At 41.1% G+C, this 27,468-nt stretch overlaps 1 protein-coding gene and 1 long non-coding RNA gene across 5 annotated transcripts in view; both read left to right on the top strand.

The window, feature by feature from the left end:
- The window catches only part of EPB41L4A (erythrocyte membrane protein band 4.1 like 4A), a 252,216-nt gene that overhangs the window by 29,865 nt on the left and 194,883 nt on the right, over positions 1-27,468 (top strand). The window lies entirely within an intron of this gene.
- LOC118499509 lies at positions 2,592-17,152 on the top strand. The gene is made up of 3 exons (XR_004902007.1): positions 2,592-7,612; positions 12,705-12,712; positions 17,139-17,152. It is a non-coding gene; the product is annotated as an uncharacterized LOC118499509 (long non-coding RNA).

Genomic DNA, 27,468 nt, shown 5'->3' with positions numbered 1-27,468 from the left:
TATGCACACACCTGTACACTCCTGCACGACTGTACATTCCTGCACACCCATAATCCACAGAAGAATGAGCAAAGATTTACAGGGAGCACATCATGGTGGAAGGGTTTCCAAACTGAATCCCTGATGCAAAAATGTAGACTTTCAAAAGTTCATTTTGGAAGGCTCCACCATGGCAGCCATCAAACATCACCAATGTTTCCTCTTGATCCAGAACAATATTGCATGTTCAATTGGGCATTAGATAACAAAGGGCACTTGTGTTTAGAGGCTTCATGTTGTGCAAAAAGAACACACTTGAGCCATGAGGATCAGACTAAGTATATTGAAGCACACCTAAGAGAGGCACCCAGAGACTGAGCTTGGGGCAGCAGAACTGCCCTGTGGAATTTCTCTGTCTGTCTGTCTGTCTCTCTCAAATCCATCTAGCTCAGTTTGCATAAGTTAAAGGCTGTATGCTCTTTGAGCCAGACAACCTGGCATTCTTAGGGGTGACTATAATTTTGTACAAATCATTTTCTACAATCATGACAGGAAACAGACACATTTTTTCCCCTAAGATGTGATACTGAAGGTAGCCTGTCTTGACAAATGAACATTTTAAAGTGTCAGAGTGAGATTGTCCGATCTCTGGAGAGCTTTCAATGTTTTCAACTTTCCATATTGAAGTAAGCTTCTCCCTGCAAATGATATACAAAGATTCTCATGGCTGGGGGTGTTTTAAGGACTGTGCTTGTAGATAGAAAGTGAAAATGGCAATTTTTTTTATTGGGGGGCCTGGTAATTGTGGATTCAGGATCTTCCAAGAATGAATTGAGCTACAGTGAGAGTTTTATTGTTCCAAATGCACCTTGGAGTAATATCCTATTTTGTCCCCCCCTGCCCCGCCCCCCACCCCGCACCAGGAAGTTGAGCAGTGGTAATTTTTTTCCAGTTCATATGAAGATACTAGTCTGAAAGATAGCACCAGAAGGGACATTTAAGCATCTTAGCATCTTTCTCTGAAGAGGACAAAGCATAACAAGTAGCAGCACAGAGAGCGGTCACTCTAGGCTGTGGGGTGGTGTAGGCTTGATAGCTCATACTACATTGAGTATCACCAAGGAAATAATTGGTCTTGGCAAGGCTACAGAGTGCCCCTTCTTTATGAATAAAATTAGTAAGGTTGCTGGGACTCACGAAGCATGGATGAAATGCTAGAGCTAAAAACGGCCAGTAAATAAAGATCTGTAAAGCTCACATGTAAAGCTCACTTCCACATACTTGCTGTTTTCTCTATGCTGCAGTCAGGGTTCCATGTTCAGTGAGCCAGTCTTCTTTTTTTTTTTTAATTAAACATTTTATTTTGAGGTAATTGACATGTGGCGTTCAGCAATATTACAGAGAGATCCCATGGCACTTGAATCATTTTCCCTCAAACCTAAATTCTTGCAGGACTTTAACACAGTGTCACAACCAGGATGTTGACCATGACATAGTGAAGATACAGAGTGTTTCCATCACCAGGAGGATTCCTTGGATTGCCCTTTGATAGCCACCGCTGCTTGTCTGCTCCTTTCACCACTTCTTAAACTGACAACCGCTAATCTAGTCTCTATTTCTGTAGTTGTATTTCAAGAATGTTGTATCAGTGGAATCATGCCTTTCGAATTGGCTTTTTTCACTCAGCATAATTCTCTGGAGATTCACCCAGGTTTTTGCATATGTCAATATTTATTCCTAAGCAGTATTCTATGCTGTGGACGAGCCACAGTTTGGTTAATCATTCACCTGCTGAAGGGCATCTGGGTTGTCTGCTGCTTTTGGCTTTCTGAATAAAGTTGCTATAAATATTCATGCATAAGTTTTATGTATGAAAATTTTCATTTCTCTGGGATAAATACTGAAGAGTGCAATTACTGGGTCTTATGGTAGTTTCACATTTGCTTTTTTTTAAGAAGCTGCAAAACTGTTTTCCAAAGTGGCTATAACAGTTTATAGTCCCCCCAGCTGTGTATAAGTGACTCAGTTTCTTTGCAGTTCCTCAGCGTTTGGTGTTGTCACTGTTTTTCATTTTAGCTATTTTGCTAGGTATGTAGCGATATCTCATTGTAATTTTAATTTGCATTCCCCTAATGGCTGATTACGAGGAATATCTTTTCATGTAATTATTTGCTATCTGTGTATCCTTGTTGATGAAGTCTCTCTTTTTGTCTTGGCTGATGTTCTAAATGGATTGTTTTTCTACTGTTGAGTTCTGAGAGTTTTTTTTAAGGCATTTTTTAAGATATTATTTATTCATTTTTAGAGAGAGAGGAAAGAAGGGAGAAAGAGAGGTAGAGAAATATTGATGTATGAGAGATATATCTATTGGTTGCCTCTTGCACACCCCAACTGGGGACCTGGCCTATAACCCAGGCATGTTCCCTGACCTGGAATTGAACCCGCAACCCCTTGGTTTGCAGGCCAGCACTCAATCCACTGAGCCACACCAGCCAGGGCTCCTGAGAGTTCTTAATATATTCTAGATACTAGTCCTTTATTTGGATATGTCATTTGCAAATTTTTTTTGCTGTCTGTATATATTTTCTTTTTTGCATATATACCCTCTTTACAGGATATTTTGCAAACGGAAGTTATTAATTTTGGTGAACTCTAATTTATCCAGTTTTGCTTTGATTAATACTTTCTGTGTCTATCTAAAGCCAAACCCTAGGGTCAGTCATCTTGTCCCTTCATAACCTAACCCCTTGGAGACACAGTCATTGTTAGTCAGTCAGTCCCCAGGGTGTAGCTTTCCGCAAGGGATTCTAGGCTTTGACTCATTCAGCAGTCATTCAGAAAGTCAGATCAGAGCCATCATGCCAAAGGTAAGTGACAGTGAACAGGCACTAGGACACCACAGGCCAGTGTACAGCTGGGTTAGTGTCCTCAGGGATCTTTCTACCAAACAAATTTCCCAACCTGCACCAGCCCAGACCTGCACAATCCTGTCTGACCAGCAAAGAACCTCCTTCAGGGGCCTGAGGCACAGGATGGCATTTCCCCCAGTTTATCTAGTGTGTTTCTAATTGCTCCTTGAAGAATTTTTGTCACAGCTGCGTTAAAGTTTGTGTCAATTCTAACATGTCATCTTGATGGTGGAATCTGTTGATTATCTTTTCATTCAGTTTGAGCTCTTCCTGGTTCTTGGTATGATGAGTGATTTTTAACTAAAACCTGGGCATTTTTGTATTCTGTTAAGAGACTCCAGATCTCATTTAAACCTTCTGATTTTGATACCACTCCAGTGAGGGAAGGGGCAGAGCTGTCACCTGATTATGATCTGTGTCTCCAAAGGGTTGGGCTAAGAAGAAGAGGCAAGAGAATTTACCCCAGGGGTTGGTGTTGGTGTTCCACCCTCACTCTGGGGCCTTAACATTTTTTAGCATCCTCTAAGCCATGGTTCTCAACCTTCTCTGTCCATTCAAGTTACTCACTGGAGCTGTATCACAGTGGTTTCTTCCTCTGTCCCACAGGTGGCAAACACAAGGCCTGCGGGCCGAATCCAGCTCTCCACCTTGTTTTATCCAGCCCAGTACCTTGTTTCTACCAGGCAGCAGCCCCAAGCCCTTGCTTAGCTGTTAAGGAGTAGTTTGTGTATGTAGTCCTAAAATTACATTCAGCCCTTTGAAGGCAACCGCTTAGGCTGCTGTGGCCCCCAGTGAAAATGAGTTGACACCCCTCCTACCCTGAGACTTTGATTCACTTGGCCTGGAGTGGAGCTTAGTCAGGGGCATTTTTAAAAGCTTTCCAGGTCAGTGTTCCTGTGCAGCTAGAATTGAGAGACGCTACTCTGCAGAGAAAGAGAACTTAAATATTGAATATCACATTATGGATTCCTACATTTTTTGAAAGCCTTGGTCTCAGACTGAGGGTTTTGTGTATGTCCATTCTCAGTGGTAGTGAGATGTAACTAGCCACAGGATAAACCTGGCCCATCTTCCTGGAGTTTCAGCTTTGCCTGATTTAAAAAAAAATCATGTTTCAAATTACCTGCTCCTCCTCCTCACCAAAAAAGGCCAAAAAAATCAAAAGCGATCTATTGTGGAGTAGAATGTAAAATTTGCATGCATTTTAAAGGAGAAAAAAACCCAGGCAGGATTCTAGGGAAACTCATATTCACGGGGAGCCACGATACCGGGCTCTCCTGCTGGGGTCACTTTGGTGCAACCGCTCTGAGAAGCACCATGAAGACCTGGGAGGCAGAACATTGCTGTCTCTGAGTGCCGTCTATAACTCTAACTGTTCTGTAACCCCGGTGACTGGACTAATGTGATGTTTTGTAGTGTGAATCATTTTTATTTAGAGGACTTTACTTTCTTTTATCATCTTTAACTGTCAAAGTAGTCATCCCTGGAATACTGATATTTCTTATCTTTTTTTTTTTTTTTTTGGTCCGGAGCTCTGGGTGATGAGAGTCCCATGGCTCTGAATTCTAAACTTAGGAAACACTTCTGTTCATTTTTAGAAGGTTACAGCAGGGAACTGCTGGATAATGAGAACTTTCTCAGTCTTTTTGTTCTCACTCCCAATCACTGTCAGCATAGATGAGCTCCTTTCTTTATGGCCACGGTTTGTAACACCAGTTAATAGTCTTAGGGGGGACCTGTTTATTCCGGGGGGATGCTTCTGACATTTGAAGAATGCCATTTATTTCTGAGCTGAGCGCCCCTTCCACACTAATGATTCCCTTTGTGGGACGTTCTCACAGAGGATGGGTGCTTCCCGCCCTGCAGGGCTGCTCTCTGGCAGAACTGACAAGTGTGCACATGAGCTGCTCTCTGTTACCCCATATTCATTGAAAAATGAATGTTTCTCTTCACGTGTTAATCTGATTTCCTGGAGGTGACCCAGAGTTTGATGAAAATAAACTCATGTAATTGTAGTACTACAGAAACCATATAAACCCTTTGCTTCAGCATCTCTCCATTAAAATGCAGACATTTGATACTGTCTTTACATCGAAGCGTGGACCTTTCTGTGGTGGTTGACTGCAGTTGTTTCATTGTATTCCTGAAGAACCTGACTTTGAAGCTGGACTCTAGGTTCAGCTGTAGACTACCTGGAGGTAGTTGATGAGGTTAAGAGCATGGGGACCATGGAAAGACTGTCTGGGTTCTGACCCTGCCTCTGCCACTTGCTAGCTGGGCAAGTTCACTTTTCTGTGTCTCAGCGTCCCCTTCTTTAAAAATGGGATAGGATTTTTATGAGGATGTCATGAATTAGTACACTGCAAGCTCTAAAACAGTACATGGCTTAGAACAACAGATGAATTAACTGTTGTTATTGTTTTAATGGACGTAAAAATAAAATATCCCAGTTTCTGCAGACTGAGACATCTATGTGAAAAGGTTTAGTTCCAGATTGTGCAATAGGGGAAGGGCAAACCATATCCGAGCAGCGAGCGATGGCAGTGCACAGGGGAGCAAGTAGACTGGCTCACGGGTCTTAGGAGAAATGAGAGGGGGATTGTGGTGATAGGGAGTGGATCTGAGGGGCCCCTGGACAAGCAGTGCAGGATTCCATCGGTGGTCCACCCTTCTGGAGTCCAGTCCCACCCCTCACTCTCTGTGCATCTCAGGTCAAGGGAAGTACAACCGGTGGACTGGAAGTGGGGGAATCTTGCTCCCCTTCCTTTGTTGGGAGGATGATGCAGAAGTCCCTGAGTCTCTTGCTCAGCCTGAAATGTGGAGATCTATACTCTTGGGCTCCAAGTTTATATCTGAATACATTTTTTAGAACAGACACTGTTATTCCTGGTTGTGAGTTCTGATTTGCTTTTGAAAAGAGTAGTATAGAAATATTGGTGTTATATGTCTAGGATTTTAAGGGTTGAGTAAGCAGTCGAGGGCTGCCAAGGCCAGTCACTTCTACCTCCAAAATATCTGTCCTTCAGTCTTTACCTCCACCTCTACTCCTTAGTCAGGTGCCACCATCTCTTACCTGAACTGCTGTAATAATCTCCTTCCTGTTTCCCCGACTTACTTCCTTGACCATTGCAGTTCATTTCTCTGTGTAGTAACCAGAGTTAGTTTTATCACATGTGAATTGGAGTCAGGCTGCTTCTTAAAATTCTTTAGTGGCTTCATTACACTTTGAGTAAAATCCAAACTCATTATTGTGCCCCACCAAGACCTGTAAGAAGCATAAGACGTGATCTGGTTCCTCCCCATCCTCTCCAGTTCCATCTTTTACTGATCCCCTTTGTACTGCATCTTCAGCCACACAGGGCTTTCATGTCCCATATGTACCCTATGCTTTACTGCTTCAGGGTCTGTGACCTCAGTGTTGCCTGTGCCGGGAAGGTTTCCCCCTCTTAGGACTCATGCATGCTCAGCCCGGACACCCCCTCCTGAAAGGGCTTTCCCTGAGCATTCTGCTTATTTCCTTCCAGTAACTTCATAGTCCATAGTTATTGTTTGTTCACTCACTTATTGTCCGTTTCTTCTACTAGAATATAAACTCCACGAGGGGTGTGTTGCAGACTGATTTAAGCCAGTCTGGCTGTCCAGCACTGCTGGGTTCTTTTGTTCAATGTTGGTGGCCTCTAGAATCTAGAAATAGGTGGGTGCCATACATTCCTTCCTACATGCTCTTGCTACCAGCTGGTAAATTACACTAAAAACTATTTCTGGTCTTAATCCTGCAGGTTTACAGTCATTTATTAGCAAGCAGGCACAATAAAGAGCCACATGCAGTCTTGTCTCCGAAAAAATCCCACTTTCTGTTCTTGGGCACTCTGAGTAGCACCAGCAGGAAAGTGCAGGTGCAGTGAGGACATTCTGAAGATGGAACCTTCCAGCTGTGGCTCAGTCCAGGCGACAGCCTGAGGACTGGCGAGAAGCAGGGCTGGGCTCCAGGTGCTGAGTGCCGCACTAGGTGTCAGGGTTCTGGCCTTGGCAGGTTCTTATGTCTTGTTCTTTCAGAGATGGAGGAATCTGTGCAACTCCACCAACCATGTGTCGTGGACAGCACTCATATCGCAAATGACAATGACCTTTAACAGCCCTTTTGTTAATTAATAAACCCTTTGTTATATTTTAAAATACTTGTATTTAAAGTGCTAATCAGGAGTGTAAGTTCCTAATAACAGCGCTTAAATGCCAGGGTGTCCATAAATCTTAGTAAGTAAATTATACACACAATGTGCCTTGCTTGTACTACAGTTCTCCCCAAGTACAGAAATGACAACAGATGAGGACCTTGTCTGTTTTATTTTCTACAGTATGTCCATCACTTAAAATGGTACTGAGTTTATGGTAGGTGTTGTATAAGTGAATAAAATTATTTCTGACAGAAGAAAAAAATCTATGTTCTAAACAACAAACTTACAAACTTTTGGAGGAAAACTGATTTTTAAGTTGAGGATTGGTAACTTGAAAAATCAACCTTTATTCTAGAAATCCATAAAATTCTTATTTTATCTAGAACAAGTTGATTTGGTTATCATCAGTCAAAAAGTCTGGGAACATTTTATGAGTATGGGAAACAGCACGTCATTACCATCCATATGCTTAAAAATGCTGTACAAATGACAAAAGATCTTTCAAATTTTTTTTCAAAGAAAAAAATTCTTAAAATTCAGGAAAGACATGTGGTGTAATTGCTGAAAGGTGGGAAAGTTCTGTACAGAAACAAAGTGGCTGAAAGCAGGGGCGGAGGTCTGTGGCGGGGGAGCGGCTGTGGAGACCCACACCCAGAGCTGGGAAGCAGCAGGAGCAGGTCGGCAGCCTGCCCTGCAGGTTGGCGCCCTTGGGTGTTCCTCAGAGGTGCCTGCAGAGCTTGGAGGCCAGGGATCATTTCCCAGAAGCCAGTGGCTTTTGCTTCAGGCTAAAGTCACCTTGTTCCATCAGAGAGGTAGGTTCTCCCAGAGGATAAGCTACCCCGCCTCCTGACAGCATTGCTGCTGCCTCCTAGCAATTTCCAGTGGCAGGCTGGTCATTTCTCAGTAGTTCTTCAGTTATACATGGAGATAAGACAGCTATCATAAGAGTTTTACAAATATTAAATAAGTGAGTGGAGAAAAATACCCAGCAATAGCACATGCTGCTCATTACATACATAAGTGGCAATTGAGCCCCAACTTTGTAAAGGGAATGGATTCGGTGCCAGGTAGATACAAGTGAGTAGTATGAAGCATTGCTTCTCTCTCAAGTAGTGAAACACATATGAATGAACACATTTAGCTTTTTGTGGAAATCATTTCATGAACCATATTTCTTAATATTAAACTAGGATCGTGTTGTCATAAATTATCACTTAATCTAAGTACAGCATGTGAAAATAAAGTCAGAAGATTTATGGCTATTTCAAATAAACTCCCAAACACACACACACACACACACACACACACACACACACACAATTTTTTTAATTCACTCATTAAAGAAATAGCATGTCTAGATCTGATTATGCAGCTATTCAAGCCCTGAATCAAGCCCCATCTACAAGAGAAATAACCTTTCTTTGAAAATCTATTCAGAAACAGCAATGCACACTAACCCTATTTTTGGTATTGTTTTGTTTGCAGTCAGAATGAAGGAAGAGATAGCATTTTCTGGACTCATTCAAGTTTTTACCTCAAGAATAAATCTTTAGGTCCTTGTTGTCAATCATTTGATTCAAATCAGGATGGTCTTCAAAATACCCCTCAAATGTTTTTAATAATACTGCCTTTGCTTTAATAAGTCTGGTTACTTTCACTAAGGTTCTGTGACTCAGCAAACGTTTCTTGTGCTTGTGTGCATTGAGAGTACAGCCCTGACTAGGACATGGTGCCTGCCCTCTGGCAGCTTACAGTATGTTGGAGGCAGCACACAAACAGGTGATTTTACTTAAGAAAGCCAGGGAGGCTTCCTGGAAGAGATATCTCCTGAGATCAGAAGAGTGAGTATGCTTTTTCAAGGAAGGAAAGGTATGAGGAGAGTACTAAAAAAGATCAAACAGTGTGAACAAAGATACAGAGACATGACATAGCATGGGGGAAATGCATGCAGGGGACAGTAATCAAGTCTATTACTAGAGAATGAAGACCAAGTAGAAAATAGATGGGACATAAGGCTGGAGAGGTGGTTGGGGCCTGCAAGGGGAGAACCTGTTTGTTCTATTTTTCAGGTGGTGGAAGGAATCTTTCAGGGTTTTGACTAGACTGGTGATAGACATTTGTGTTTTTAGTAGGTCTTGCAGGGCTGTTTCAGGGAAGTGAAATTGGGAGGTTTGGGCCAGAAGCAGGAAACTCTGATAGGAGACTTGGCAAGGGTCCAGGTGAGAGACAATAAGATCTTGAACTAGTGCTGGGAAATCTGTATGGAAAGGAAGGGATGGGTTTTTAAAATATTTAGGAGATAAAGACTTGAAAGTTTGGGTGATGACTAGATGTTGGAAATGACAGAGGATGATATTAGGATGACTTCAGATTGCTGGCTTGAGAGATTACTGGTGGGCATGGTACCCTTGGGGCATTCCTGCAGAGTCTGAAACACCGTGGATATCAAGCAGCCGTCTAAATATACATTTGTAGTTGGAGAAAAGACTCGGGAGCCTTAGGCGAAAGGTGAGAGTTAGAACTGTGGTAGTCTGCTACCACTGTCTGCTGCAAGGAGAGCTGGAGAGAGTGAGGATGGGGGTAATGGGTGGGAAGAATGCAAGAGAATCGGAGACAGGAATAAGAAGGCAGACAGAGAGACAGAGGCAGTGACAAAAGATACAACCATTAGGGACAGCAGCGTTTAAGGAGTGGGCAGGGAAACACTGAGAAAGTACAGTAAGCAGGAATGGTCAGGGAGCCCCAGAGAAGCCAGAAAAGAAAATGTGACATTATAGTCACCAGGGGAAGGAGAGTCAATGGTATCAAACCGTTGCTCAAACCATTGCTCAAATCAAAGGCTAAAATGCATTTCGTGGATCTGGCATGTGTAAGAAAGTGTCCTTTGGAGAGCAGCTGCAGTATGATGGTGATGTCAAGCCTTGGCCCAAGAAAGGGAAGGGTCAGGAAGCAGAGATGCAGGAGGGCAGAACAGCATCAGTCTCCTTCAAGTGAGAAGAAGGAAGGTAATGGAGTAGTAGCTGGAGAGACCTATGTAGGCGCCAGGGAGATTTGTATTGGTTATTATATATATTTTAAGGATTTGAGTAACTAAGGTGTGTATATTGGCTGGAAAGAAAGAGCAAGCCAACGGGGACAAGGTGGTAATGGAGATGGGACAGCAGATGGGGTAGGATATTAGGGTAGGTGGTAAAACCGGAAAAGACACTGGTGTCTGGGCTGCCTGTCACTACCAAACCCAAGAGTGATGACAGTGATTGAATATTTATGGGCACTTTATTCAGATGCCCCGGGATCTGAGAAGATGGCAGGTTCATACCCTAACAGACCATTTTCCCTTTTCTTTCCAGGCCAAGATTTTTATAGCAGGGAATAAACAAGGTGTGGTGAGGGGTTTTGAAATTCAGGGAGGGTCAGGTAGAAGAAACTGCAACATTCCTGTCCTGGGCGGGTAAGTGTTCCCAGGGGCAGGTGGTCATCTGTCTCTCCCTGGAACACAATGGCCTGGATGCTTCCACTTGTCCCCAGGCAGTAATCTTTAGCAGTGCCCCAAGAGGTTGGCTGTTTTCCCAGGAGCCAGGATGGGCCTTATCTGTAGTTTCTGAAACAAAAGCTTTAACATACACATTACTTGCTAGACTTATAACTATTTATCTTAAACTAAAATTTTCCAACTCTTAGGTCCCCTTTGATTGGGAGGGATGGTGTCAACTATACTGGTATCATGGCATCAGGAATGGCCTCAAGCAGGAGACAATTCTCTAAGACACAGGGTGAGGAGGAATAGGACTATTTCACAAATAGAGGCGGAGAGGAGCCAGGTATGAAAACTTTCCATTTAAAGGTCAACCTATTCTGAAAGTCCACTTTTCATATCTTTAAAGATAAGATTAATAAAAGATTTAAAAGCTATAAAAATATTCTGTTTCTTTGCACTTCCAAATTATTTTATACCATAAATTTTATGAGCTATTTTCCCCCCAAAGTAGTCTCCGCACAAAACTGTTTTGATAAGTTAAATATAATTGTCAATCATCTCCTTTTATAAATAACAATATTAAATCCTTTGCTTTGTATTCCCGGTAAGGTAAACATAATAGCTCATTGCCACACCACTGTAAAGATGTGATTCTGGGTGATAGTATTTAGTGTTTTTTATTAGATGGAGCAGGAAGTTCATGGTTTGTTGTAACAGGTACTTGGGACTTTATTGACAGAACAATTATAATGGAATGTAAATGTCATTGCTGTGGTTCTTCAAACTTTTATATTTTCATTGTATTTCTGAAAAGAAGAGTGAGTGTTTCTATTAAATGCAAAGGCATCTGTACATGGTATGTTTAGTTCATGAATTTGTTAAGTGCTTACTGTGTTGCCCAGTATGGGGCTGGTCTGGGAGAATGTCAGACAAAATAGGGAGGCATCTCCCTGTCTTGGAAGGAGCTGCTAAGGGAACCCTGCTAGGTGGGGAGTGAGGAGGGGTAAGCTCCATACCAAAGGTTGGAGCACCAAGGCAGGGGGGCAGGGCTGGGCACGTGGTGCTGGTTCTGAGGGCTGAGGGACTTTCCCTAGGGAGATTTATGCAAGTGGTGGTTGATAAGGGAAATTGATGTTCATATAAGCATAGAAGCAGTAGTGCCTCATTAAAGGTCTCAGAGACAAGAGGTTTTATAGGCTCTTAATTAACAGAAATTTTTTTAAGAAATGCAGTGAATATAAATGAAGTTTTATTTTGTTCTCAATCTATCGAGAGTAGATTTGAGGTTCAGCATGGGAGCTTATGAGGTGTTGGGCAGGATGAGCAGTGGTTAGAATCATACTTGTAGTCCTGGCTGGCGTAGCTCAGTGGATTGAGTACGGGCTGCCAACCAAAGCATCGCAGGTTCAATTCCCAGTCAGGACATGTGCCTGGCTTGCAGGCCATGGCCCCCAGCAACCGCACATTGATGTTTCTCTCTTTCTTTCTTCCTGCCTTCCCTCTCTGAAGATAAATAGATAAAATCTTAAAAAAAAAAAAAAAAAAAAAAAAGAATTGTACTTGTTAGAACACAGGTGCAAACTCTGTCCTGGATTGATATAGGAGTGTCAGGCAGAGCTGAGTGGCTAGTTTGGCTCTTGAAAGAGTTCTAAGAGCTCTTGGAACATCTCTCTAGGATCTGCCCTTCCTTTATCATGGAAGGGCTAGCCTCACCTGCATCTGTTTCTGAGGGCTCTTCAAGGTCAGGCTCAAAGGCATGCTCTGTGTATGTTTTCCCTGCAGTAGAGTCATGCTGTGGTGGACCCCGGTTCCGTTCTGACCTTCAGAGGAGATGGGTCTGTGTTATCCATTGTTTCAGATATGTACCTAGTGCCTATGAGGACATTTGTGTGGGACCTAAGATTGCATCTGTAAATCCCTGCCTTCAAAGAGTTTACAGTACAAAATAAGGCATACAAACAAATATCAACATTCAAATAGCTATGTGAGGTGTGTGAGCTTGGCTTGTCTTTCTTCCTGAGCTGTATATCTGTCACTTGCTTGTCCATTCTCCATCCTAATCCAGTCTACTCTGTGCCCTTGTGGGCAACATCAATTTCTTTGCCTTCTAGTCTGTTTGGTTCTGGCCAGTGGAAGGCTCTGGCAGGATCGAAGGGCAGGAAGAGAATGCGGTAGGGATGTCTGTTCCTCCAGACTCCTGTCTGGTGCCCTTCCCTGTTCATTGTTCCCTCTGGGTCCTCCTCCCTTCACTCTTTCAGACCTGATGTGGAAGAACTCCCTGTGGCTGCCGGTGCTAAGGTACTGTACTGTCTTGGGTTGGTTTTTCTGCCCACACCTTGGTAGACAGCTCCTTGATTACATCCTCCTCAGTCATTTGGTTGATAATGCTGTCTTCTGATGGGCCCTGACTAGTCACATTTTTCATTTTCTAAAAAATGGTTAGAGACAACTTACAAGGAAGGACAAATGCACTATAATGAATAAAACAGGGGAAAAAATGCAGCAAAGGTAAGGAGTGGAGGGGACAGTAGTTGAACTCTAACTGTAGAGTGGTGATACCTGGGACATGATTTATGCCAGTTCTGCTTTCTCCAGCTTTCTCCAAAGGTTTCCTTGCCCTCGGTCAGCCTTTATGAGGCTCCCGTTACCCAGGGTCCTTGTGATTTGTTCCCCAGCAACGTTGTTCACCTTCATTTCCTTTTGCTTTGGTTCTCTATCTGTGGTCTGGATTTAAACTTCTGGTTTACTTCTTCACAGAATAGTACATTATTTCGTTGAATAAATGGGGAGGTAAAGGCCAAAATTTGTGCCTCGTCCTTTGTCCTATCAGAAATCTTTGAGTTGAACTTTCTGAAATCTGATGTTTTAAAAATCAAAGCCTTCTAGGAAAAACGTAAGACAAACCCAAATTGAAGGATGTTCCTCAACTCAGTACTTCTCCAAACCTGTCAAGGTTATTAAACCTAAGGGAAGTCAGAGAAACTGTCATAGACCAGAGGAGGCCAAGGAAATGTAATGGGAAGTGTCTTGACACTAGGGAAAAGCTAGTGAAATCTGAACATAATGTGGGAGTTTGTTTATAGTGTTGTACACTGGTGTTGGTTCTTTACTTGTAACAGATGCACCACACTCATGTCAGATGTTGGCAGTAGAGGAAACTGTGTGCCAGGTATATGGGGAACTATAATATCTTTCCAATTTTTCTGTAAGTCTAAAACTATTCTGAAATAAAGTTTATTTAAAAAACAGTCTTTAATTTGATATTACAAAGGAAATACTTTATTAAAACATTTACATATTTTTTTTTCTTGTGCACAGTATTTGCGGAAGATGATTATTTGGACCCAAAGTGATGTATGGAGCCCACAAACCTTCTGCACAACTCGGGCTTATTAAAACCCCTAATTTTTTTTTGTCTGGAATACTATATAGTAATGTGGATAAGTTTCTTTGCAGTTAAGAAGTAGGTATCTCTTATTTTGTTTCTCTGGATATTTATTCAGATTTATTTTTATCCCAGCACATAGTACTGTATGCTCACATTAACTACTAAAAGTTCTGTAATATAAAAGTATATTTATTAAACCACATTTAGGCCTAGTATATGTATGTTGCCATTTATTTTACAGTTTATATTAAATTTAAGAAATGAGCCTGGATTTAGGGATTATCTTTAACCTTTGATAAAGACTGAAATTATGAATTGAGAAAAGTACTTAAAATCTAAAGGAGTTTTTAGGTATTTCCTCAGAGTCGGGATTTAGAGAGAAGACATTCATTTACACAATGGCATACTACACAGCAGAAAGAAAGAAGGAACTCCTACCCTTTGTGACAGCATGGATGGAACTGGAGAGTGTTACGCTAAGTGAAATAAGCCCAGCAGTGAAAGACAAATACCATATGATCTCACCTTTAACAAGAACCTAATCAACAAAACAAACAAATGAGCAAAATAGAACCAGAGACTTGGAAATAAAGAACAAACTGACAGTGTCCAGAGGAGATGGAAGGGATAATACAGGAAAGAAGGGGAAGGGGCAAGTAAAGGAACATGCATGGAGGACTCATGGGCATGCACAATGGTAGGGGGGGACTGTGGCAGTGAGGGGGATGGGGTAGGGGTGAGCAATGGGGGAAAAGGCAGGACAGCTGTAACTGAACAACAATAAAGTAGTAAGTAAGTAAGTAAATAAATAAATAGGAAGGAGGTAATAAAAATATCAGATAAATTTTGTTAGCCATATTAATTTGATAGGAGGAAAAACCTACATATTTGTAGTATGATCCCCTTTTGAGTACAACCCTTACAGAAGAAGCTCCCCCTCCCCCAGTTTGAGTTTCTCAGATTATTTGTCTTACCTCCAATGAGAATGTGAACATATCATGGTAGGAATTCAGCAATAATGTCAATATCACTGGTGAAAAATTAGTATTAGCAGCAATCCCAGATCAATATGATAAAACTGTAAACACTGATAAATATTCTACATATCATAAATTAATGCATGCAAAGTTGGCACGGTTTTATTTTGCCTTTTCTAGCATCCATACTGACTTTATTGCTTTTTGAAAAATAAACTTCATTACTGAATTTTTTTGGAAATTCCACTCTAAAAACATATGCAAATACAGAAATGGTGTCAGTGGTGGAGAGATTATCTGAGTGAAATAAAGGAAAACTCTTAACATGCATTTTTAATAGAGACTGCTGAATCTAAGTACAGCTATATTATTTAACAGTTTAATTTTAGACAGTAAACTTAAATTTTAGACTGTAAGAATAATCAAAGATACAGATAGAGCCATCTACTAGTAGAAAATATCATAAGCCATTAGGTCAGATCTAGAGTGAACCGTCAAGACTTGATATAATTTATACTGTATTTATTGTTTCAAAAATGATGCGTGTCTTAAGGATGGTAATGTGTTGAAGAGAAGGGTAAAGACCATTGTGAATGATTACTGTAGGGAACTTTAGCTGCGTACTGGAGACTTATCAGTTGTTCCTCAAGGTTTAATTGTTAGTAGTGTCAACATTAACCTCAATGGGCTTGATATTAATTGTAAACTGAGGTCAATGTTTTGGTCAACTTTTTTTTTTTTTTAAGATTTTACTTTATTTATTTATCTTCAGAGAGGGAAGGGAGGAGGAGAGAGAGAGAGGGGGAGAGAGAGAGAGAGAAACACCAATGTGCGGTTGCTGGGGGTTCTGGCCTGCAACCTAGGAATGTACCCTGGCTGGGAATCGAACCTGGGACACTTTGGTTCCCAGCCCGCGCTCAATCCACTGAGCTACGCCAGCCAGGGCTTGGTCAACTTTTAAAATTAATGGTCTGTTTGTTCCATAAATCTAAAACAGAATTCTTAGTTTAATGGTAGACTAGATGCATTTGGGTTGTCAAAAAGTCTAAGAATTTAAAAGTGTTCCTTGATTGGCTTATCAAGAGAGAAGAAGAAAAAAGTCAACACAATAAAACATTTTTTGAATCATTTTCTTATTTTCTCTGATACTTTTACACATGTATTGGATTTCTCTTGGGTCTCTAATCCGGAGAAGGGAATTTAAAAATGTAATAAGTAATTACAGAGTTCAAACTAATATTCTGAGATTTGAAATATGGTATGCTGAGATGGAAAGTGAGGCTGCTATATCATAGTAAGGATAACTTTAAAGTAGTATGCGATATAAACTTTTAAAATAAACTCGCTAAGGCTTTTAAGGACATTTTTCCTGCTTACTCTCGAAACTGAAGCAGAAAGTAAGTTGTTTCAGATTCAAAACTCAATAATTGTTACTCCAACCATATTAAGATTAGAGAGCAAAAGGAAGTGAAAGCTTTTGAAATCAGCTATGATAGATAATTGGCTACCTCTGGCTATGTGTTTAGAAAGACAGAATTTCTGTAAGCATGCACTCAACTGTAACTGATGAATTACTTATCTCTGGTGTTCACTGCCTTTGTTGGACCTATTAGAGAACCTGTAGAGAACCCTCTGGATTCTCTTTTAAAAACAATTTTGAGGTATAACATACAGTAAAGTACATAAATCTTAAATTCGTAACTGGATAAAGTTTTACAAGCAGATACAATTGTATAAACATCATTCAGGTGAAGATACGGACCGTTTTCTGTACCAAGGAGGCTCCCTTGTGTCCCTTTCAAACCGTGTCCCCCTCCTCCCTCCACTCACCCACCCAGAGGGAAACCACTCCTCTGACTTTCAGCATTGTACTTTCATTTGGCCCGTTTTTTGTTTTGTTTTGTTTTGTTTTACATTGTGTAAGTGGAGTAATAAATTTGTACTCTTTTGTTTCTGGCTTCTTTTACATAGTATTGTGCTTTCTGATTTTTAATGTTATTGCCTGTGGCAGAAGTTCTTTGTTTTTTTCTTTTCAATTTCAGTGTGTATTTCATTGTGTGAATATACTACAGTTTATCCATTGTACTGTTGAGGAATAGAATTTAGCCATTATACATAGAGCTATTCTTAACATTCTTGTAGCACATATTTTTGGTGGAAATACATACTCATTTCTCCTTTGTGTGTAGCTAGAAGTAGAATTACTGTGTCATAGGGTAGGTGTATGTTTAGCTTGAAAGATTAGAAGATACTACCAGTTTTCTAGAGTGGATATAACAATTTAGATTCCAACTAGCAATATATGAGAATTCTAGTTGTCCCATGCTCTTACCAACACTTAGTGTTATTAATCTTTTAAACTTTTGCTATTCTAATGGGTAATTTCTTTTTCCTATATGACCGCAAGGAGACTTTAGTTCTCCTAATTAGCCATGTAGTTACTTCAGGGTCTCAGATTAAAAACTCCATTACTGGGTAACAGTTACAATATTTATCTCTGGGTAAAATGATCTCTTCCAATATACTTTTATATAAATTAAAGAATTTTGTAACTATAGTACTGCAACTTGCATTTTTACATTTAATACACTTGGATTTTTTTTCTGATCAGTACATGTCAGGTACACCTTTTTAAAGTTATCTTTGAAAGAATAGAATATTTAAATATGTGTTGGTTCATATACTCTGAAACTTCCAGCTAAACCTGAAAGTGCCCCCCTGTACATCAGGGCAGGGAGAGAAGAAAGAGGCAGGCCACTTGAGATTTGTAGGTGGCAGGTTTAATAAGCAAGGGAACTTATGTATGAGGCTTGGCTTGGTGACCACAGATGAGTAGATCTCTTCACTCACCTGCCAAATCCAAAAGGCGTTCATAGCGGCCTGAAGTGCGTCCAGTCTTGTATTCAGTCCAGGTGTCTCAACACTACCTTGCTCTCTCAAGGCACCCTTTTTGTAGTCTTGAATATTTTGTAATCTAGGAAGTAAATTATAAAGTTAACCACCCTGACGAGTCCTTACTGAAAAGGCTAGAAAAAGGAGAAGTGAAGAAAAATAAATGACCTGGGTGTATATGTATGTGTGTATATGTGTGTATCCTCCTCCATGGAAAGGAGCCACCAAGTGGCTGTGTGATCTTTCAGGGGAATGTTGCTGTTTTGGACATTGAGGATTGGTTTCTGCTGTTGGCAGGCAAGGTGCTTGTTGTTGGGAGGAGCCAGCTTAGCCTTTGTGAGAAGCCCTTGTTGTTGAGTCTGCGCATAGCCTCTGTTGCTGCCACCATGGCCACTTCTACTTGGTCTATTGGGGAAGCGTTCAAGTGGGCGGTGAGAGAGGCTCACTGACATCTAATTTGTTCACCTGATTTGTAATTTTGTTCACTTGATTATCAAGAGGCTCTTTTGCACTGGATGGAAAAACATGTACATACTGTGCTCCTTCTGAGAGGACAATCCATATACTTCTTCCCTAGACCTCCTGGTACCTTCTCTCCCAACGCTGGTGTTTTCCAAGTCCTTGGCCATCCAGCCGAACCATTAGTTTTTGCCCATGTCTCAGTATAGATCCATAATTTTGGCCATTTCTCAATGAAGATAAAGTGGACAAGAAAATGTACTGACCACAGTTGTGCCTGCTGGGATAATTTCTCTTCATGAAGTATTTCAGGGATGCTCTGTTTTGGAGATGTAAGTCTGTAGCAGTCCACTTTTGCTGGGTGCCTGGTACCATGGAAACCATCTCTAAACCAGGCCCAAGTTTCCTTCTCAATCAGCTGCTCACAAGGAACTTTCCATGAAGCTATAGGCCTGAAACATAGGAGTGGGGTAGGTGTTCAAGATGTTTGACCCATCTGCTCATATAATTTTTTAGGCCTTGTAGCCCATTCTTGTATGTCATTGCCTTTTGATGACTGCTTCTACATGGGCCCAACCTTACGGCTTGATGGGCAGCTCAGGTCACACAGTCACTTGATATCCTTATATCAGGCTCTGCTAAAGCATAGTTACAAACCAGGAGTCATTTCTTAAAAGCATGGTTATCTGCAAAAGAGGAAATGCCTTTGTTTCAGAACCCTAGAAGTTTGTGCTGTGATTCTCTGGATACTACTGGATTATACTAATTGGCTGTGCTGTGTCCTAAGACCCAAGTGACACAGCGATTTGTGCTGCAGATCAGATGTACTGCACAACAGTCTCTCGCTCTGGACCCTACTCAACGCTGGTGGTTTTACAGGTTACCTAGTAAAGGAGTCAGAACAGCATGATGAAATGTGGTCTGTGTTGTCTTTACAATGTTGAGGCCCATGAAATGTGCTGCTTTTTCAGCAGTGAGCAGTTCAGAGTTCAGCAGCTTTGGAGAGGGTACTGACATGTTCCAGACCACTGGATCCCCAGAAACTTCACTGAGGTCATAGCCCTTGAATTTTCATGTTACTTTTTTCATCATCAAGCTTGGATGCATATTGCTAAGACATCTAAGAGACTTGTTACTTCTTGTTCATCAGGTGTAGTCAGCAGGGCATAATCAATGGGGGGACCAGTGTGATGGTCTGTAGGGCATGAAGACAAGCAAGTGTCTGTAATTGTGGTAAAGAAAAGAGTTGTTATAGCCCTGAGGCAGAAAAGGGTATTCCTGACCTTGACCTGAAATAAAAGTAAACAGCCTCTTGTTTCCTTACATATTGATAAACCATTTTCTAGATTAGCAGCTTTATATCAGGCATCATGAGCTCGATTTGCTCCAGGAAAAGTAATTCATTTGGTAAGCTGGGCACATGGGAGCCGCTGCCTGAATTGGTTTATGGAAACCCATGGCCATTCTCTAAGGCCTGTCTGCTTTCTGCACAGACCAAAGAGGTAAATTCAACATGAATGCGATAGGAGTTATCATCCTTGAAAATCTGAAGGTTTGGGGGGTGGTATTAATCTCTACAGTTTTTTCATGGATGTGGTATTTCTTCTGCCTTACTGTCCTTGTAGAGGGGAAGTTCAGGCTCTTTTATTTGGTCATTTCTCTCATAGTAGCCCATGTGCCATTGTCGGAGAGCCATTGTGGTAATTCTACCAGGAGTCCAGTATGTTTACTAATAATACATTCAGAAATTGCTAAATAACCGTAGAAGGGAATCCATGGGTTATTGGGTCCACTGTGAGATGGAAGAGGGCAAAACTTCACAAATCACTTGACTACAATAAACTTTGACTGATAGACAGGGGTATTTGAGGTCCCTGGGATTGAGTGGGGCTCTAACTTGTATAGAAATATAAGGATTGTTGTCTGAGGAAATCAAAGTAGGCAGAATGTATATTGGTTATGCTTTTTCTCCCAGCTCCAAGATCTCTCCAAGAATTTAGAGGTAGATTTTAATAACTTACCTCTAAAATCAACCCTAGGAGATAGTTAATGATGAACTGGTGAAGGAGTAGAATTCACTGTGGGTAGTAGTCTTTTGCAAAAGGTAGTTGCTACAGAGATTGTAGTCGTGTTAGAAGAAGGTTTGGAAGAGCATTTTTGCTTTTACACATTTTTAATGCTCTCAAACTGGCTCCTCAAGAGGAACCAAAAATGAGCTTCATCATTCTGGAAATTGTGTTTCAACTGTGAAACTCAACTTATGCTGATACATAAACACATGTAGCACTCTAAAAGCAAGTGAAATGTTATTCTGACGTGTGAAACACACTTGTAGAAAAGAGGTTGTAGGTGTTTATTTTTCTCATGAGAAATACCTAGTCTGTAAAGAATATTCAGCCTTTTAAAATTATTTGGATAAAAATCTAAACATAGTGGATTTATTTTAAAAACTTGATCTCTGTGCACTGCATTGCTTATTTCAGCCACTTTAGTTGCAGAGAAACTATCTTTGAAATAGCTTTTAGTTTCTAGTAACTTATCTTACTAGTTGCAAGTAAATATGGATATTATTTTTACTTATTTTCTTTTGCAAGTGGATGAAATAGATTATCTGGTAGTAACAATGAAATTTGAGTATAAATCTGTGCTCATTAAATTAATGCCTTCACGTGAAATTCTAGAGAAATAGAAAAAAACAACACCCTGTAAACTAAGGCGTTTGTTGGTGGTTAGATTTGTTTTCCTCCCACATCTTTCTGGTTCCATTTAGGTCTTCTTCCTTCTTCTTTTGTTTGTTTTTATACCTGTTCTTAAATCAAATTTTGGAAAAATACTTTTTCTTAGTCACACATAATAGTTTTTGTTATCTGATGGTAATCTGCTCTGCTTACTAATGGCATTAGTGTTCTCTGAGACTTACAAAAGACAGTTATAAATGCAAATAAAACAGGTTTGCTGGTAGAGTCTTGGCATGTGGTTTGCAGAGGGCTTCACCATCAGTTAAGCCAGGTTTGAACTAGATAATGATAAATCATAAAGTATTTACTGTTGCTCTGTGAAGACGTGGCTGTTTCTTATGGAGTCCTAATGAGAAAATGGTATTTTCACCAATGAGAAGCCTTTTTTGGGTTTTTCCTAACTGGTGAACTATACGGCAGGGAAAAACAATCCACCAAAAAATATTACTCAACTGATAATTAACCTGTGTTAGCTTTTTGTGGGGAAGGGGTGGGATTTTGTTAAACTACATTAAAGGTTTCTTGCAGGTTCTTTCTTACCCCAGGTAAAACTTGGCTTCCTCCTGATACCTCTGCCCCATCCTTCCCTGCCCGTTTGCTATATACCAGTGGCCAGTGAGCGGGGTTTGCGTTTTCTTGCCTTATCAGTGCCCCTTTCACATGGTTTCTCTTTCTTTTATTTGTCCTCTTTTACCTTCTTCTCCTCAGTGTCACCTTGTTGTGACTTCTAGTCCCTCCCAACACAGACTCAGGCTCTGGATAGCACCCAAACACCACTGCCTCCTGCAGCGCCCAGTCTTCACTAGCTCGCACAGTGTTTGGATTCATAATGACTGACACTTAATGGGCTCTTTTTGTGTGTCAGACACTGTTATAAAGCACTTTTGTGTCTGCCATTTAGTCTTCTTTTTAAGATTTTATTTATTTATTTTTAGAGAGAGAAGGGAGGGAGAAAGAGAGACATTGAGAAACATCAATGTGCGGTTGCTGGGGACCATGGCCTGCAACCCAGGCATGTGCCCTGACTGGGAATTGAACCTGCAATGCTTTGGTTCACAGCCCGCGCTCAATCCACTGAGCTACGCCAGCCAGGGGTAATCTTCTGAATAGCCCTCTAAGACAGGTACTGATATTATTCCCATTTTACAGGTGAGGCTATTTGCTCAAAGTCACAGGACTCAAAATCAACAGATTTGGGTTGGGAACTTATGTAATGGCATCAGAGATCATGTTCTTAACCACTACACCAGTGGTTCTCTCAAACTTGGCTGTACTCTGGAACATGCCTGACTAATTAAATCAGAATTTCTGGGGAGTGGACCCAGGCAGCTGTACTCTGTAAGTCTCTCCAGGTGATTGTCCTGTGCAGTTGAAGTTGAGTACCATTGCTCTACCTCTGTACTACACGGTAGCTTCTAGCCACATGTGCTTATTTAAATTTAAATTAATTTAAATTAAATAAAAATGCAGTTCCTCAGTTATACTTAGAATATTTCAAGTGCACTGTAGCTATAGAGTATTTCCATCATCGCAGTTCTGGAGGACAGCGATGCTGTGTACCACACTGCGTCCCATCCCTCACACCGTCTGCTTCCTTCACCCCGGGCCCTTCACTATTCTTCACTGACGTGGCCAAACCCTAGGCCTTGTTGTCACCTGAAACTTGTCTACTTTGCAGAACCTTTAACTCATAAATCCCTCTTTTACCAGAGCCTCTTACCTGCTCTCTCTCCAGTTCATTTATTTAGTCAACCTCTCCATCTGCCCATTTTCTCCCTGTCTCCTTTTTGCAGGCTTTATTTCTCTTTTCCATTCAGTTTTGGACACTTCCTCCAGTGTCTTCCATTTTGTTTTCTGTTTTCCTTGCTGTACCCACAGTGGTCAGCTAGAATGCTGATATGAAGCCATTTTCATTCTCTGCTCCTCCTGCCCATTGCTGTTAGAGAAAATCATGTCTTCTAACAGACATCAGTGTAATTGTTCATTTCACTTGGAGAACTCGCATCTACACGGCAGTCCTTTCACTCACACTCATACGGCTCTCTCTTCCCCGCAGGGGCTGTCGCAGACCTTTCACCTCCTGGGATCCTGCTTTCCCACCCCTGCCAGAGGCAAATGACCCCGCCTCTGAGAGGAGGGCCCAGCTACAGGGCTGTACTCCCCCGCACCATCCAACCTCACACCCTGCAGTAGCTGTGCCCATTCCTCATCCTTTCCCTCATCTCAGAGCAGAGGCTGCGCCTTTCTAAGGTTCACCTCTCCATCTGGTTAGCCCAAGCCCCACTTTCCTACACTGGGGCTTTGCCAAGTCTCTGCTAGCCTAAGAAAAGTGTGTTTTCATTCTTGTTTTTATTTATTTTTTAATAGCCAGAGTAGTATATTTATTACTTGTTCCAAGGGCTTAGCTTCTGATGGAAGCACATTTTTTAAGTGCCAAGCTAATTTCATCACTCTTGAAATGTATACTTTAAACAAGTAACTGTTTTTGTTAAAAATTGAAAAATGATTTTCTAAAATTGTTTTCAGCTATTCCCCCCCTTCCCCTTGAGAGATATTTTCCACAATTATCCTCATCATCACCTGTATCTTAAACTTTTTATCTTGGTTTATACCTTTCCCAGCTCAGCCTACAAGCATTCAGAACATACAGAAATTTCTTTTCAAAACAAAGAAAAATTTCCCAGCTCCCCTTAAACCTCTAGCTCTTCTGGATTACTGTTTTTATTTGTTGTTTCCTTAATTTCCAAGTGTCTTAAAAGAGTAGCCTACATTTGGATTTATTACTTCCCCACCCTTAAACATGGATTATTATATTTGGAGGATGCATGGACAAGTATCACTGTGTATATGTGTAAACAAAATGTGTTTTCTCGATTATGCATCCCCAGAAAATCATGTCCTTATTTCCTTCTTTTCCTTTTTGACAAACTTCCACATTCTCCACCTTTCTTCAGTCTGACTCCCACACCTGCCAATCTCATGAAACTGTTCCTTCTGTGTCATTAATGACCTCCAAATGCCAGATTTGTGCTCTGCAGTGTCATTTGAAGTTGTCCTCACTCCTCCTTTCCTAAAATGTTCTGTGTTTAGTCTATGATACCGCCCTTTCCCATTCTCCTCTTGCTCTCCAGTTACTTCCCAGAATCCTCTGCATGCTTCTCCTGTCTCCCCACAGTTCTCATTATAGTCAGGTGCACCCATTCGTGAGGATTTGAACCTTGTCTTACTTGCACTGTCTTCATTTAAAAATCCTCAGCATCAATCCTGGCATTTGGTGTGAACATTGTGCTTAGGAGCATCATTGAATGTGGTGAGGTGCTAGTGTGTGATTCTGTACGGGGGATTCTGTACTTATTTGGCGATACCTTGAAAAACATTTCCGATTTGCGCATGTGCTTCTGAATGGACAGATGGAATCCCTAATAGATGTTTGGGAGCTCCCTGTTGAGGTACATTTTCTCTTTCACAAAGCACCTGAGCCTCATTAGTATCACTGTCACGTCAGTCATCACATACTGTCTCATTTTGCAGCTCTGCCTTGAACTCAGCCCCCCTCCCCATGCCTGCCTCCTCTAGCTGACTTCCCACTTCCCCTGCAGAGACTCACGGGACTTCCCAGATGTTCTAGGTTCTGTCTACAGCCAAGAAACATTCAGAACTACTGTGTTTTAAAATCATATTCTAACAAAATGACTTTCCGTAAAACAGGATTTGGGCACATTATTATTGGTATCCGGTATCTGGAAATGATTAATTTATTTAGCAATTTATGAGGACTGTTTTCTTAGTGGTATACAAAGAATAATAAAATGTGAAAGACATGGCTTTGTGGCAATTATAAGGCTAACAGGAAAAGAATATACACATACCATTTAATGCTAATACAGGCACAACACGATAAATGGACAGAGGTGGGGCGTTTTACAGAAGGTTTCATGAAGGGGGTGACTTGAGGAGGACCCTGAAGGAGAGATAAGGGTTTCAACAGGCAGGGACCAGAGTGAAGATGAGGCGATTCAGGTGGAAGGTGTGACATGAGGACAGGTGGTAAAAAGTGGGGCTTGTGCTGGCTTACGTTGAGTATCCAGTTTGGTGGGTGTAAGGGCACATTAGGAGATAAAGATGGAAGGATTAGTTGAACCAAAGAATAGAGGACCTCCAGTGCCAGTCTGAATGGTGCAGAGGGGAAAGTGGTGGGTGGTGTTCAGGTTTTGTGTCAGAGAAATGTGAAGATCAGGCATTGAGAAGAAGCCCTGGCAGCAAGCTGTAAGTTGGGTGTAATGGGAGGGTTCAAGGTTGGCGTCTGCAGCTGGGTTGCTTTCTTTTAAGAGTGCTGGGGTGGTGGGAGGCAGAAGCTGCCTCTTGGTTCTGCCCCACTGTGATTCTAGGCTGCAGTTATGGCCTTTAGGTCTTCAGCTTCTTAGACTTAATCTTTTAGCTAGGTTTCTGCTAGTTCAGTCTTTCTGTCACTACTCTATTCCACAAGTATTCAATTATGTTCGAAATGGATGCCCAAAGGTCAGGCAGCCAGAGGGAGGAAGAAGAGAAACTGCTTACAGGATGAATAATTTAAAATTGCATGAAGGTCCAAGAGCATGTGCTCGTAGCTGAACCTATGTTATGGCTCCAAGATACTTGGAAAGCCATGCCTGTAGGAGGTGGATTGGTAGGGGGCTGAAAAAATCTGTAATTAAAATGTTAGCACTTGCCTAAATTTTGTATTTTAATAAGAAGATATGAATTATCCACACTGTTTGGGGAATTGCCAGAGTGTTCCTCTGTTTTTAGGAATTCAACTGATTCCTTCTGTATTTTCCTCATCTTTTTACCCACTATTGCTTTTCCACCATCAGTGCAAATGTCAACACAGTAAAACAGGCAGATAATGACTTAGTATTATTACAAATGCTGTTTTGACTGCATAGACCCTCTTACATGGATCACACTTTGAAAATGCTGGGGTGTGTGTGTATCCAACCATCTTTGGGTTATTGCAGCCACCCTTTGTGGCTAGATGATACCAGGTACTTGCAGCTCTCAGTTGCTGTGCTGTTCACTTGGTGTGTCCTCCCAGAACCATCTGTGGGTCTTAGTGGTTCCACCCATGTTGTGGCTCAGGACACTGCTGGCTGACTGCTTTTGTGTTCAGTTTTGTGGTTTGGGGTTAGGGTCAGCTATACAGCTGGCTATTCAAACTTTAACTGTCAAAATGATAAATATGGGGCACTCACCCTCAGATTTTCCTCCTTGGTGTTTAGAAAGCTGTGAAGAATGCTGGGGGTTAAAAAATTCATGTAGAGGTAGCTTTGCATTCAAAATTGTGGCCTGAGAAGTCTCAGGGTTTCTGTGTCTGAAACTTATTGTTGACTGATGGAACAAGGAAATAATGATTTGCAGGCTTTGCTTAACTAAAATTTACTTTTGGGTATTTTAGGTGATAACATGATAATGTGTAAAGTGTCGATGGTCTTGTGCATTTCTGCAGTGTGGGGCATGGCTGCCCTCGTTCTGTTTGTAAGCCTCTGGGGCTAACATTTTCCTGAGAACCAGAAAGAAGTATCTATTCTCACAGTTTGACTTTTCATTTTGTATTTATTAATCTTTAGATATCTTATAAATTCGCTTTATTTTTATTTCCTTTTATTTTAATGTTATTTTGCTTTATTGTGGATTTCTTTAAAAACATTGTTTAAAATTCTTGTTCAATTACATTTTCCCCCATTACTCTCCCCTGCCCTACCTACCCCCCACCTTCCACATTCAGCTCTCACCCCCCATTGTCTTTGTCCACGTGTCCTTTATACATGTTCCTTGATGAGCCTTCCCCCTCTTTCCCCATCATCCCTCTTCCCCCTCCCCTCTGGTCACTGTCAGTTTGTTCTTGATTTCTATGTCTCTGGTTCTGTTTTGCTCACTTGTTTTGCTGATTAGGTCCCACTTATAGGTGAGATCATACGGTATTTGTCTTTCACACCTGGCTTATTCCACTTAGCATAAGTTCCATCCATGCTGTTGCAAAGGGTAGGAGTTCCTTCTTTCTGCTGCTTAGTATTACATTGTGTAAATGTACCATAGTTTGATCCACTCACTTACTGATGGGCATTTAGTCTGTTTTCAGCACTTGGACATAATGCTATTGTACATAATGCTGCTATGAACATTGAGGTGCATAGGTTCTTTTGAGTTGTTTTTTCAGGATTCTTAAGGTGTCTCTTTGTTAGGTAAAATAATACAATGTATCTAACTTTAAAGGTTATTTTTTTAATATATGTGTTTGTTGAAAGTATAACACATAGTTACATTTGTGTGAATAAATGATATGTCATCTACAAACATTGGAAATCTTGAAAAGAGAAAGCAAAAATAAATGTGAAGTGTTGTGGCTAATCATCTTGTTCCTAGTACTTCTAATAATCTAGGATTTCTGGGCAAGTGAATTGGTCTCCCTTCTTTTTTTTTAATTTTTAAAGATT

This window comes from Phyllostomus discolor, chromosome 3 (genome assembly GCF_004126475.2).
Source record: "Phyllostomus discolor isolate MPI-MPIP mPhyDis1 chromosome 3, mPhyDis1.pri.v3, whole genome shotgun sequence".
NCBI classification, from domain to species: Eukaryota; Metazoa; Chordata; class Mammalia; order Chiroptera; family Phyllostomidae; genus Phyllostomus; species Phyllostomus discolor.
This window is presented reverse-complemented; position numbering and strand designations above follow the sequence as displayed.